The sequence below is a fragment of the Carettochelys insculpta genome, chromosome 18 (assembly GCF_033958435.1).
Source record: "Carettochelys insculpta isolate YL-2023 chromosome 18, ASM3395843v1, whole genome shotgun sequence".
NCBI lineage: Eukaryota > Metazoa > Chordata > Testudines > Carettochelyidae > Carettochelys > Carettochelys insculpta.
The window spans coordinates 13,787,393-13,802,593 of NC_134154.1; the positions used below are offsets into that span (position 1 = coordinate 13,787,393).

The 15,201-nt window shown below is 47.4% G+C and overlaps 1 protein-coding gene across 1 annotated transcript in view; it reads right to left on the reverse strand.

The window, feature by feature from the left end:
• Nucleotides 1-1,640: 1,640 nt before the first annotated feature.
• Nucleotides 1,641-15,201, reverse strand: part of CHFR (checkpoint with forkhead and ring finger domains) — a 61,727-nt gene continuing 48,166 nt past the window's right edge. Inside the window, exon 19 of the transcript XR_012647995.1 lies at nt 1,641-1,996. The gene's annotated coding sequence lies outside the window, so the exon portion shown is untranslated. The remainder of the gene's footprint in view (nt 1,997-15,201) is intronic.

Genomic DNA, 15,201 nt, shown 5'->3' on the forward strand with positions numbered 1-15,201 from the left:
TAGCCAAGATGGACATGGACGGTGTCCCTAGCCTCTGTTTGCAAGAGGGTGGACATGGGTGACAGCAAATTGATCATTTGATGATTGCCTGTTCTGTTCATTCCCTCTGGGGCACCTGGCATTGGCCACTGTCAGAAGACAGGATACTGGGCTTGATGGGTTTATAGTCTGACCACTATGGCTGTTCTTATGTTGTTAATATATTTTATGTATCAGGGCTCTCTGCAAATGTGTATTAATTTTATTTTTTAAATTTATATTTGGCGGGGAGGGTTCTCTTTTCGTTTAGCTTACACTCTTGCAGCTTTTACTGATGTTTCTTTAGGAACCCAAGTGGTTCAAAAGTCCTTTCGTTTGCATTTCCCTTGAGCATCTAGGGTGGCGAAGAACATATGTTGCTGAAAATATTCTGGGGGGTCAACACCTGCTATCTAAGGGCACTTCTGTACTTACCCATGGATCAATGCTCTGGAGGCTGATCTTCTGAGGTTCGATTTTAGCATATGTAGAAGGGACACGCTAAATTGAACAGCTCCTGTCAATTCTGGTATTCGTTGCAGTCATAAGGAGTAACAAAAATCGACAGGAGGACCTCCCACTGTGGGGACAGTGCCAAAGTTCAAATCAAGTTATGTTGACTCCAACTACAAAATTAGCATAGCTGGTTCTTTGCTAGTGTAGATCTGGTCTAAGTATAGTGCAATGTGGAACAGTGCAGAGCATACCAGTCCTTCGTGTAGCTCATAAGGCTGACTTTCTCCTGGGATAGAGTTTTGGGTGTCTGCATCTCTGGCCTGGATTGGAGGCAAGTGTAATCTGCTAGGATGTAGTACTGATTACAATTTTCCTAGACTCTTAATGTATATGGACCTCTACAGCATGATGTCAATTATTTAAGAGTTAGCCTATAGAACAGTGAAATCTTAAATGAATATGGGCCACTGCTCATTTTCTTAAACCAACTTTATATGTGAGAGACAGGGATTTATTATCTAAGACCAAGTAAAAATGTTTTAATGCTGAAATCCAGTGATTCTTAACTTCTTTCATACCAGGGACTGATTTTCCTAAACTGTGTCGGGGGGGTGGGGGGGGGTCTCAGGGATGAGCCCCAGTCCACAGAGCCGTCAGTGAGAAACACTGCTGTAATCTGCCGTTCTGTAGCTGATTTAAGTCTTAACATATTTAAGGTTTAAAAGAGAAGAAATAGTTTGCATAGGACAAGCCAAATCTCTAAAAGTCGTGCATAGCTTTACAATGTTATATTAGTGAATATTTCCTTTTGATCTGAATCGTAGGCTGTGGCACAGTTTGACACAGGTGAAAAGGAAGACAGTGTAGAAACCAGCAAGATTTGTGCTTTCCCCCAAATACAATTCTATTGGTGATGGTGAGATGAAACCTTGGTTTGTCATGAATAAATGGGAAATCCGTATTCTCATTTTTCCCACTTAAATAAAAAGACTGCTGAGCATCCTCAAATCCCATAGAAATCCTTGAGCTGCGAATGCTCTCCATCCAAAATCCTCTCCCTCTCCATCCCCCATCTGCTGGAAGATATGCAACATGTGAAAGTGATATACAGATTTTATTAAAGCTAATGCGTGAAGTCAAGCTGACATTACACAGGTTTTAAAGGAAGTCACTGTACAGCTGGGGCCAACTTTTCTTATGGAAAAACTACAGGTATTGGTGACACAATTCACAAAATACACAAGGTACCTAACCAGTCTTGTCCCAGATTGAGGCATATGAAGTTTTAAGTGGCAGAAAACAAGTGTTCTTCTTCGAGCGGTCCCCGTGGGTGCTCCACAGTAGGTGTCGGGCTCGCCCCGGTGCCGCAGCTCAGAAAATCTTCAGCAGTCTCCGTCGGGTCGCGCATGCGCCAATGCGCATCGGCTCTTCGCGCGCTTACAGTCACGTGCGCGATCTGGTCCCCGCCAGTTCCTTCTCAACTGCTAACGGCTGCAGACGGAATGCTCTCCGGTTCCAACGCCTGAGACAGATAAATCTTATTTTTTTCTCGTGTTAATAGTTTTTAACAGTTCATAGTTAGCAGTTCTATAGTTATTATAGTCAGTCACTCTGTTAAAAGTTGTTAAAAGTTAAAGACTATCTTAAAACCACAGCGGCCGCCTCCGGGCGGGCCCGCTGCTTTTGTTTGTCGGCCTTCAAAGGCCAACGGTTATTAACATCACCTAACAGACTGTTAAGTGTGCTATTAGCACCTAAGGACTCAGAGTTAAGTTTTAACAATGCCATCCCCCGGCTTTAAGAAGTGTGAATCTTGCCGGGAGGCCATGCGTGCTTCGGATGGCCATAGCAGATGCATACGGTGCCTTGGGGAGACGCACGTTCCCCAGAAGTGCTCCCATTGTTCCAAGTTGACTAATAGAGCTAGAAAAGATAGAGAAATGAGGCTGAAGATGCTGTTAGTTGACAAAGCACTTCAGCCTGCCTCATCGGAGGCAACGCATGCAGAGGGCTCTTCAGGACCGCACAAGAGGAAGGCTGCCTCTTTGACCACCTCTGCACAGAAGAAAAGAAGAGCCTCGCCTACTCGATCCCTGCCCCTTACTGTTGGGAGCGGGATGAGTGTAACAAAGGGCCCACGCATGCTGGCTTCCTCCACTGGTAAAGCCGCGGCACATGCAACCACTCAAGGCCCTGCAGCTACCGGGGAGACGGCACCGAGAGCCGTGCAGGCACTAGTCAGTCCGGCACCGGCTACTGCGGCACCGATCGAGACTTCCCCAGAGGCACTGGGATCGACGGCACCGAGGACCACGGCACCGGGATCGACGGCACCGAGGACGATGGCACCGGCAACAACGGCACCAGGAGCAGTGGAAATCAGCATGACACCTGCTCCGGTACCAAGTTCACCGACAAGACCACCCGAGAGGGTAAAGGCTAAAACGAAGACCAGGCACTGCAGCCCCTCTCCTGAGGTAATTGCGCTGCCTTTGTCACCACGATCACCACCGGAGATTCGACGGGCAGCAACACCTTCAGCCTGCCACAGATGTCCTCCTTTTCTTCGGAGTCCATCCCAGGGGTGTGCACGCTTTTCTCCATCATCTAGCAGAGATCCCTACGAGTCTTCTCACAGAGGCTCTCCTCATACGTCGGTATCATCTCGGAGGTCTCGACATTCCAGGCACCACCCTTACATCCTTGGGTCATGGTCCAGGTCTCCATTGCCGGGCCCCTGTCCCTGTTGCTACGACCGCCATCATTATGCGGGGCGTCAGCATAGGAGGTCGATGTCTCACTATGGATCCCCGTCGACCACCCCTCAACGCCACAGTGTTCTGCTTCCACCTGGGGGAACACCACGAGTTTCCCCAATCAGAGGCTGGGTCTAAAGACATTGAACCCCACCTCGAAATTCCACAAAGGCAATCACATCAATACAGCCAGGATCCAGAGGAATTGGAGGAGAGATACGATAGTGATGCCTCCTCATCCTCGCCAGACGAGGCCGTGGTCCCTGGAGACATTTCTCCCCCAGATGACCTGAAACAGTTCCAGGAGCTGTTCAAACGAGTAGCTCAATCCCAAGATATTCAAGTGGCGGAGGTGCAGGAGAAACACCACAGACTCCTTAAAAACCTCAGGCCTCCATCTTCTTCTAAAATTGCTATTCCTCTGGACGATGCAATCATGGAGGCAGCCACTAATATATGGCAGACTCCAGCATCCGCTCCTCCTACCAACAAAAGAGCGGACAAAAAGTACTTCATCCCTGCGAAAGGTATGGAATTTCTATTTAGTCATCCACAGCCAAACTCGCTAGTGGTTGAATCGTCCCAACACAGGTCCGAATCGTCCCAGTACAAATCTGGGGGATTGGACAAGGACATAAAGAAGCTGGATCTTCTGGGTAGAAAAGCCTACTCCTCCTCTACTCTGTTGCTCCGCATGGCCAACTATGCCGCTAATTTGTCAAATCACAATTTTGACAACTATTCCAAGCTTATTGCCCTCATGGACTTCCTTCCGGAGGATAAAAGGCCAATTCTTAAGGCAATTGTGCAAGAGGGCTACGCGGCTTCTCGAGCGGGCGTGCAGATTGCACTGGATGTGGCAGACACAGCGGCCCACGCTGTGGCCACTGCAGTAGTAATGCGGAGAGAGTCATGGCTTCACACATCTGGCATTCCAAAGGAGTTACAGATCAAAATTGCAGACCTCCCCTTCGACAAAATAAAATTGTTTGCTGAATCGACCGACTCAGTCCTACACTCGAGCAAAGATTCCAGAGCGACACTTCGGACTTTGGGGATATATACCCCACCGTTCAGAAGGAAGAAATTTTATCCTCAGCAACGCCGTTATGGTTACCAACAGCAATGTACCCAATTTCAACGGGGGTATGATCAGGGACGTCATCAGCAAACACATTATAAGGGCCCTAGGCGCCGGCCTCAGCAGGGCAACGCCTCCGCAGGGCAAAGTGCAAGACAGCAAGTTTGATGGGTATGTCGAGGGCCGCGAAGCCAAGACCGTACCTCAGTGCCAATCTCAGTACATGTTCCATCACCGACTCAAGCCATTTTACCCACAATGGAAAAGCATCACGTCGGACAAGTGGGTATTGGAGATTGTAAACACGGGATACACGATCCCCTTCCAGTCTTTACCTCCACCAAATCCTCCCACCGCACCCCTTGTCAGAGACCCCTCTCACCTACCGGAATTAAGGCGAGAGGTGGACCACCTCCTATTCATAGGGGCGGTGGAGAGAGTACCGGAACAATTTCAAGGCAAAGGGTTCTACTCCAGGTATTTCCTGATGGAAAAGAAGACAAGAGGGTGGAGACCCATTTTGGATCTATGCGCACTGAACCAGTACCTACGCAAACAGCGCTTCAAAATGACTACGATGGCTTCAATAATCACAGCACTAGACCATGGCGATTGGTTTGCAGCCCTCGACTTACAGGATGCGTATTTTCATATCGCAATTCATCCAGCCCACAGGCGTTTCCTCCGGTTCCTTGTGGGCACAGATCATTTCCAGTACAGAGTCCTCCCATTCGGACTCTCTTCAGCACCCAGAGTCTTCACCAAGACCTTAGCGGTGGTGTCAGCATACCTGCACAGACAGGGAGTTTTCATTTTCCCGTACCTGGATGATTGCCTACTAAAGGGAACTTCCCGGGCGGAGGTATTACGGATGATACACATCACCACAAAAACATTTACCTCACTGGGCCTCATCATCAATTTCTCAAAGTCAAAGACTGACCCCATGCAAAAGATAGAGTTTATAGGGGCTCGGATAGACTCAGTCACGTCAAGGTGTATTTACCCGAGGCTCGTTTTCGTGCCATCGAATCTCTCGTACAACTACTAACGTACAGCCCCACTGTTCCAGTTCTCACATGCTTACAACTGTTGGGGCATATGGCAACCACCACGTTTGTGGTGCAAAACGCCAGGCTGCATATGCGAGGATTGCAGCATTGGTTGGCAACCGTATAGAAACCCTCAGTCCACACCGTCCACAAGAGGGTGTCACTTACAACAGAGGCACGAAGCTCGCTAACATGGTGGGGAAACCCCAAGAATCTCCTAACAGGGGTGCCCTTCTGCCAACCGCAAATTACTGTGTTCATTACAACAGATGCCTCCCATATGGGATGGGGGGCTCACATGGACAACAAAACCACTCAAGGATTATGGTCCCCCGCAGAGAAGACACTGCACATAAACATATTAGAGCTCAGGGCAGTGTTCAATGCGTGCAGGCATTTTCACAATTATCTGCGCGGAAAAATAGTCGGCATGAATACCGACACCACCACCACCATGTTTTATATAAACCGACAGGGAGGAGCCAGGTCTTGTACGCTTTGTGCGGAGGCAGTCTGACTCTGGAACTGGTGCATCGCCAACAATATAATCATAAAGACTTCATACCTACCGGGGGTCCACAACATCAAGGCGGACCAACTCAGCAGACACTTTGCGCCCACTCACGAGTGGCAGATCCGTTCAGACCTACTTCACCAGGTGTTCCGCAGATGGGGTTTTCCCCAAATCGACTTGTTCGCCACCCGAGAAAACAAGAAATGTCCCCAATACTGCTCCAGAGCGGGCATGGGACAGGAGTCTTTGGGGGACGCCTTCATGATCCCATGGAAGGGCCCTCTACTTTATGCGTTCCCTCCCACGACACTTATACACAAGGTCTTGGAGAAGGCCAGAAGGGAGAAAGCACGCATGATACTCATAGTCCCAACCTGGGACCGGCAACAGTGGTTCCCATTGCTCTTGCGAATGGCTCAACATCGGCCATTTCCCCTACCAACAGTACCGGACATTCTCACTCAGGCTCGGGGGTCAATACTGCACCCGCACCCGAAGAGACTTCGGCTACAAGCATGGCTAATCCATGGCTGAGCGCCTTAGAGACTACATGCTCAGAGGGAGTACAAGTCCTTGAATGTAGTCAGAGAACTTCCACCAGAAAGACTTATCAGCACAAATGGTTGTGTTTTTCCGATTGGTGTTCCTCCAGGACGCCACCATACCTACGATTCTGGATTAGTTGCTACATCTCAAACAAAACGGACTTTCGCTATCCTCTATACAGGTGCATCTGGCGGCTATATCAGCGTTTCGGCATGAAGAGGATGGATCAACCACAGTTGCCCATCCTGTTGTCTCGCGTTTCCTAAAGGGGTTGGTGAATCTGTACCCCCCTTGGAAACCAATACCGCCGTCATGGAGTTTAGACCTAGTTCTACACACCCTCTCGGGACCGCCCTGTGAACCATTGGCTACGGTCCCCCTTCGACTACTTACTATTAAAACGACTTTCCTCCTGGCAATTACGTCAGCTTGCAGAGTGAGCGAACTCGTGGCCATAATGTCCACACCACCCTGCACGATCTTCTCAAAGGAAGTGGTGGTCTTACGATTACACCCAGCCTTCGTTCCGAAGGTCTCTTCAGACTGTCATATCAACGAACCAATAGTGCTGCCCTCGTTCTATCCTAAGCCTCACAACTCAGATGAAGAGGCACGGTTGCACTTACTTGACGTAAGAAGGGCACTGGCCTTCTACATCGATAGAACTAAACCTTTCCGGAAAACGGACAGACTCCTGGTGTCCATTGCATCCAGGTCAAAAGGAGAAGCGCTATCTTCACGGAGGATTTCAAATCACATTGTGTCTTGCATAAGACTGTGTTATGAGATTTGCAAGACTCCTCTGCCAGTTCCGCCAAGAGCCCACTCTACTAGGGCGATGGCGGCGTCAACGGCCTTCTTCAAAGTTATCGCGCTGAGAGATATCTGCAGAGCGGTGACGTGGTCTTCCTATGACACCTTCGCCAAGCACTATGCCATGCACAGGATGCTTGATGAGGATACACACCTGTTGACAGCAGTCCTTTCACGGGCAAGCTGCGCATAAATCGGGTACCCACCTCCTTTTTCGGGGGGGGGGGTTACTGCTGGGTAGTCACCTACTGTGGAGCACCCACGGGGACCACTCGAAGAAGAAAGAGAAGTTACTCACCTGTGTAGTAACGATGGTTCTTCGAGATGTGTCCCCGTGGGTGCTCCACTACCCACCCGTTCCTCCCCACTTCGGAGCTCTGTTTGTGTGTTTTTCAGGGGCGTCCGGAGCGGTTGATCAGGAACTGGCGGGGACCGGATCACGCACGTGACCGTAAGCACGCGAAGAGCCGACGCACATCGGCGCATGCACGACCCGACGGAGACTGCTGAAGATTTTCCGAGCTGCGGCGCCGGGGCGAGCCCGACACCTACTGTGGAGCACCCACGGGGACACATCTTGAAGAACCATCGTTACTACACAGGTGAGTAACTTCTCTTTCTTGGGTATACCACCCATAGACTATATAGATTTGGAGTCAGAAAAACAGATAAGCACCTGAGTGGAGTGTGTCCCTTGGACTGTCAGTGTCTGATGATTTCTGCATAAAAAGATATGTCAGAGAAGGAATTGTGTTGTATTCCACACTGTTCCTCATCAGCGGTCTCGTTCACACATCCTGGTACTCTGGGTCTTGTGATGGGCTCTGTGTACATGTCTGTGAACCACCTGATGGTGTTGGACAACAGTACCTGAACTAAGCATCAACAGATCCAACTCTGTCAGTGCCAGCTTGTTAGGGTCTCATGCATACATGGCTCCCCCAATAAGGGCGTGGATCTGGATTCATAGCCCTGGGCTTTCAGTGTGTCAGCCCGTGGTGTGTACTTCTCAGTTCTACCAAGAGTGGGCCTCCTGGAGGGCTGGGGTCCTGGCAACCACACAGGGCTTAGAGCAGAGTCTCATTAGTGTAGCCGCACTTCCTGCAGCATTCATTCAGTTCCACTGAAGGGAGCACATTTGAGTTGGGTCCAGAGGATGAATCTCTAGTCAGTGGACTGGGTGAAGCTGCCCCCAGGAAGGAAGTTGTTACTGGTGTCCCACTTGGTTACTTCAAACACCTTTTCCTGGTCCAGCTTCCACTTAAAGTTTCCTTCAGGGTCCACTCCAGTATCATTCTGGTGGTTGGGGTGATGATGGCTTGGTCCAAGTTCCTTATGTGCAGTACTAGACCCCCCAAAGCCTGGGGGGCTCCTCACACCATGCACAACACCAGCCAATCCTCTTCTCCAGTCATTGCAAGGCATTGTGGGTATGGGACCAGAGCAAGGACAGGTCTGCCCCCTCTCTCCCAAGCTCAGCCTCCAGGAAGCCACTGAGGTTAGTGGTGATGTCCTGTTTGGAGATCCCCACTCTGGCACTTTGAGTGCAGAAAGTGGGGGCCTGGAAGAACTTTAAAGTACATTGCCACTAAAGGCTTCTGCTAACACCTTCTCCCCCAGAAAAATAAAAATAACTTCCCAAGGTCACAGATTTCATGACCTTGGGTGATATCCTGCCACCACCCAACTGCAAAAAAATCCTTGAAAACTCAAAGATGCATTTGGTGTGTCTTTCTGTGGGACTAATCCCAAGCTCTTAACCTTCCCCCAGGAGACAGCTTGAAAGCAACTCTGTTGTTTTTGATAGCTGACCTTTCTATCTCAGGCATATGCACACAGAACATCCTGCCTTTTAAAACACAGTTATGAGATCATAGTTTTAACAAGGTGATTTTAATTAACCAAACAAAGATGATATATTTGGTAAGGATATCTAGTTGCTAGGTGTTAGGCATCAACTGAAAAAAAAAAAGGTAGTTTAAGGCACAGAGAACTGCTTTTGTGGGATTCACATAACCCATAAAACAGCTCAGTGAAGTTTCACAAACCAAACCTAAAACTAACAAAAAAAACCTGATTGTGTTTGACTAAAATCCCCTTTTTACTTACATGTCTATTGTTCCAAACGTCAGTTCTTTCTACATATGAATGTGGTTCAGTCTTTCCTAAGTATGGGTATTACAGAAAAATAAAATACTTGGTTTCTGGCTTATTTCAGCTTGGTATCCCTCTGGTCACACAAGGAAACTGTCCTGAAAAATGTACTCACTAATCCACCTTTCTGTTGCTCTGAATAGTCCAAGATTAGATGGCGGCTTTTGCTCTGCCCGGTTTGTAGGTGCTAGCATCTGTAGGACACCCTGGGCAAATTGTGCATGTTGCTATTCATGGGCATAAAGCTACTTTCTTGGCTCTACCTCTGACATTAGCCTCATGTTTATGGACGTGTGAGATCTTGGGTTTTTACAATAGACAAGGATTCCAAACTCACCTCACCCAAAACGCTTGTCTAGCTAAAGTGAACCATAAGGAGCTTTACACAAATATTATCTAAATCCTTTTATGGAGAAATAGCAGTTGGCTAGCACCTCCCATGACTCCCACTGAGTGTGTGCCCAGGTATTGCTGGGGTGGGGTCGGGGGCAAAGATAGGCTGGATTTAAACATGTTCCCTTGAAGCTAATCTGTTCTTGGGAGTCCAGGGTACCTCCAGGCAATGTGGTAGAGAAGCACACTTCTCTGCAGTAAGGCCATTTATTCAAGAGTGGAGAGAGCAGAGGAACTAATTACTCTGCAGGTTTGGAGGGAGAGACCCAATAAGAATAGATTTAATGAATCCTGTATGTGTTTTCCAGGGGAAAATATAGGGCATGTAGCCAGCTTTTTTTTTTTTTAAAAAAAAAAAAAGGAAACCATGTGACTGCATTATTTGTGTGACCACTTTTAGCTTCATGTTTATTGCCTTGGCACCACCATCTTTCCCCTTCTCTATTGACCTTACCTATTTAATTCTGTGAAAAACCGAGTAGATCTTACACCATGGCTCTGTCCCCTTCTGTTGGCTAGAGGAGTGTTTCTCCAACCTTTTGATACAAAGGACTGGCTTACTGCAAGGTTCATGGTTCTAGATCAAAAGATCTGTGAGAATGAAAGACTGATTGAGGGGAGCTGGTCAGGCCTGTGGGTTGACCTGTTAATATCCACCGGGTCATCAAAGGTTCTGAACCCACACTTCTCACTGAAAGAAATCCAACTTCGTATTTTTTAAATAAATCTTATCAAACCCCTTAAAAATGAAATTAGTAGAACACTGCCAACACAAAGCTGGTATTATTCATATTAAATTGAAAGTAAACCAACACAATTACTCAATCAAGCATAAAAATCAACACATTAGTCTCAACACCCGATGGGATTTAAATAATCAAATTAATTGGGATAGAAAGAATCAGTCCTTAAAGTTCTAAAGAGGATTTTGAGAAGGTGACTGTATGGTAAATGTCACCATGGGAAGACATAAACAGCCTTCAGGCGTCTGTGAGGGCCTCTGGCGTGTAAGGGTTTGCTAACTGAATGGGGGACATTTTGAAACTGGCTAATAAAAGTAATGGGGTGGGGACAAAGCAATGGTCAGCATGCTGGGTGTAATGCTTTCTGTTCTGGCATACTGGAGGTAGGTGCTCTACAAGCTGTTCCACTGGTCTACCTTGTCCCAAGAAAATATGTATTTAAACAACCAGACAAACAAGCAGTCACATAGCACTTGAAAGACTAACAACATAATTTATTAGGTGATGAACTTTCATGGGGCAAACCCACTTCTCCACAAAAGCTTATCACCTAATAAATTATTTTGTTAGTCTATCAAGTGCTACATGACTGCTTGTTTGTTTTGTTAGCATACAGATTAACACGGCTACCTCTCTGTTACTATTAAAGAACCAGAGTCACTTTCACAGGTAGCTCAGCGTTTTCGAGTGCCACTGTGGCCTTAGCATGTCAAGGGCTTTTGGGACCTTTGGCTGAAGGCATTGAAAGAGTTCTCTCTTTTTCAGGACAAAAATCTAAAAAGAAGCATCACAAGTCCAGCTTCTGTGTCAGACTGGCTGACTGCTGATGATGGGGCTCCAGGAGTAGGTACTGTGGATAACGGGAACACACAGGCAGAGAACCATCATCCAAGGCAACGCACATGGAGTGCCCGCACATTTCATGACTTGTTGGCACCGTTACCTCAGTTGCAGAAAAAATGGTATAGCTGGACTACTAACAGCCCTTTCACTAAGTTGGTAGACAGCAGTGTAAGTATCCATAGGAAGGGAAGGTGTGGGATTCCACCATCATGCTCCTAGCAGATTAAAGACAACTTCCAATGGGAAGCTTCATGATGCACAGACACCCACTTGCTTTTTGATGTGAATGCTTCCTCCGCCTCTTTTGCCTTTCCTTTGCTTCTGCATGTGCGGAGCATGTCATCCAAAAAGGTCCGGGCCCTGAATGCGTGTGTGCACGCACACATGAAAGAGATGGAAGTTGTTAATTCACATTCCTGTAATATACATCATTTGGGACTTGAGCTGCAGCTTAGGGCTAAGCAGCTGCATGAAAGATTATTTTCCCTTAAATTTACAAATTATTTCTTCAGAATGAATCATCTTGAATTATTCTGCATAATTTCTTCTGATTATATCTTAGCTTTCCATTAATTGATGTATTAGTATTGTACTGCAAGGACTCCATAGGCCCATGATGAACAGCTGTCTCTGCTAGACGCTGCACACGTCAAAGCAGAGTGCTCGTTATGGAGTTAATATGAAGCTTCCGTATCTTCCTATGCACAAAGTGTTGTTGTTGTTTTTTTGTTTGCTTTTAAAGGGAAGGAAGCACATAGCCTCTTGGTCATGACACGTGTACCATGAAATTTTAATTCTTAATTCCTTAATGTTAAAGGTTTTCTAGATTGCTCGTGTTCAAAGTATGTTTATTAATATTATTATTATTTTGTAGGGTCTTTCTGGATCTATAAGAAACCAGAGTATAAATGCTAGAAAAGTAATTTCTGCCACTGAGATAGAGGGAATCTCAGACACTGGTTTTTCTGACTCATCGGCCAGCACTGCATCATACCCACTAAGCCAGGCTGCACAAAGGCAGGGGAAACTAAGCTCTTCTAGCTTGAAGAAATCCAGGCTTGGGAACCCTTACTTTGGTTTTTTAACCAGCTCTCCTGACTGCAAACTGGTGAGGCCCTTGGATCCCTTAAGACACATGGGAGTGACACCTCCCTTTGACAACCAAAGCCAGGGTCCTGCTGGCCGCAAAAGCAACTTAAGCAACTGTCTGAAAACCAAGGAGCTCTCAACAGAAATGGACAAATCCAAACCAGCTTTTGTTATTTCTGAAGAAGGGGATGACCAGCAACCTCTGGTGCTAGCAGAGCACCTGAGTCAGTGTAGAGACACTCTGTCTGAGCAAAATGTTGTATGTGCTTCAGTGAAGGCTATGTCTGATAACGACCCAGTGGCGTTGACTGTGCAGGGAGACTGCTCAGCCAAGCCTCCCACTTTCTCACTGGATCTCCCCCTGTGGGAAAGGTCTCCCAATTTATACAGAGATCACATGAAGGCCGATAGCTCTTCCAGGAGCCAGTGCAGCTTGCTTACTGCAGACACCAATACAGTTGAGTTACCACAGAATTTTGATTGCTTAGCTGCTCATGCACTCTGTCAATCATCCGTTCAATGAGGCTTCTAGCGTAACTAAAGGAAGTGGTCTGTGAGAAGAGAAATGATAAGGACCAGAGCTGTTTACGGTTTGGCTGGAGAAGCTGCTGCTATGCCTATGGAGAGTAGCAAGTGTGGATAGAGGCAATTTTTTTTTTAATTTATTTTCCATCAGCAAATTGGAGTTACAGGAGAAGGTAACCTAGCAAAGCACAAAACACAGGTGTCTTTTCTCATGCTCACTTGAGCCTAATGCACACAACACAGTGTTGTTCTCAGTTCCATTTGGAATTTTAATTGTGGCTTGTGGAAGAGAGTGATAAAGCAAGTCCTTTAAGATGTTATTTAATACTGTGTAATTGTTTTCCGGTACAATACAGGAAAACAATGATTTGATTGTTTGGCATGTGGTATGACATGTGGACCAGTCCTTGGGTAACTGTGGTGTAACTTGTTCTTTGCTACAACTTATGAACCAAATTCTGCCCTCAGGTACACTTGCATAATTCCTACTGATGTCAGCTGAAGTTGCCTCCAGCTACCCAAGAGTAGAATTTGGATTTGCATGTTTATATGTTTAAAAAAACCTGTAAACTGCTTTAAATAATTGATGACTGCTCCACTTCAGTACAAAGTCTTGTTCATATCAATTTCTGCTGTTTCCTTAGCAGTCAAGGGCTCGAATAGACTTTAACACTTTAGAGCAGTGAAAGCACAGTATGAGTGCACTGAGCCTGATGCTATCAAAATAATTAATGCTAATTTCACATATTGACCCTGTCAAATTTTCTGTTCTTTTGGCTAGTGTGGTCAGAAGTCACTGGCGTGGTGTCCTGACAGGTATCTTGTTCTGTCACATGATAGTAACTGGTTGGCTGTGTATGTGCTTTCCCTCTGCGCTGCGCAGACAGCCAGCGCAGCAGATGCTGAGAGAATCCTCGAGGATCCCACAATCAGATGTGGTGTGATGGCAACAGGCCAGGTTTACTATAAATGGAGCACAGTGATGGCACCTGGTAGACTCGGAGGATATGGCCAAGGACAGCCCTTTTAAGGAACTTTTTTACACACAAGTATAAACAAGTTACACATATCAGGTTGCCACCCTCTGAGGTTCACAGCTATCATCCACTATCTTGTATATGGTGGCTCAATCAGAACATTGCTATCCATCTTGCTGTCATCTTAGACTCTGTCTCGAACCTGTGTCAGTGTGTCTCTGTTGTCTGTGTTGGTATCAAGCTGTTTCCTAAGGAGGTGCACTGTCACCATCCCTCTTGGATGTGTTTACAGCCTGTGCCTAGTACAGTGTTGGGCAAAATATGGCCTGTGGGCTGGAACCAGCCCACCAAGCTATGGGATCCAGCCCCTGGGAGCCTCAGCCAGAACCCTGCCTGTTCTGCCCAGTGCTCAGAAAAGCCAGCTGCAGGGCTCTGAATGCTGTGAGCCGAGAGGAGGGAGGAGAGGCTGCTCATGCTGCCCCCCCACCCCAAGCAAAATCTTGCATCTCCCACTGGCCACTTTCCAGCCAATAGGAACTACCTGTTTGCAGGACAGGCTGCGCATGAGGTACCCTACCTCCCAGGTTTGCAGCATTCAGTTTAGAGCAGTACACATGGTCCCTGCAGCTGTGCTGAGCACGTGTGGAGGTATGGCAGGCAGGGCCCCTGGTGAAGGAAACCTGCTGGGCTGCTGGCTAGGAGTTGTCCAGGTACATGCCTCTCAGTCAGATTCTGCCTCTGGCACCCCAGCCCCTCTCTCCCCCACTTCCTGCATCTCTAACCCACATAACCCAACCCTTCTGTACCCCAGCCCCTTCCCCGTCCTTTTACCCTTTTATCCCCCAACAAAACCCAAACCCCTGCACCCTAATACCCTGTTCTGGGTCACAACCCAAACCCCTGCACCCCTGCCCCAGGTCACAGTCCTCTCCTTGAACCAAACTCCTTCCCAGATCCCACACCCCCTCCTGCATCCCAACTTCCCTTCTGCACCCCACCTTATCCCAGACCCTGCCTCTCCACCATTAATGTCATGGAAAAGTGAAGCCCTTGACCACTTACCAAATTATTGCCCCCCCACCCCAAATTATTGCCCACTCCTGACCTAGTACCTCTTAGATGTGACAATTGATATGGCAGAAACACTCCTATTGCTAAGTTCTGTGAGCTGGGCCCTGCCTGTTGCTCACAGCTTAATTTTGCTTTATATTAACAAAGTCTTGACCATTGTCACCTACGCC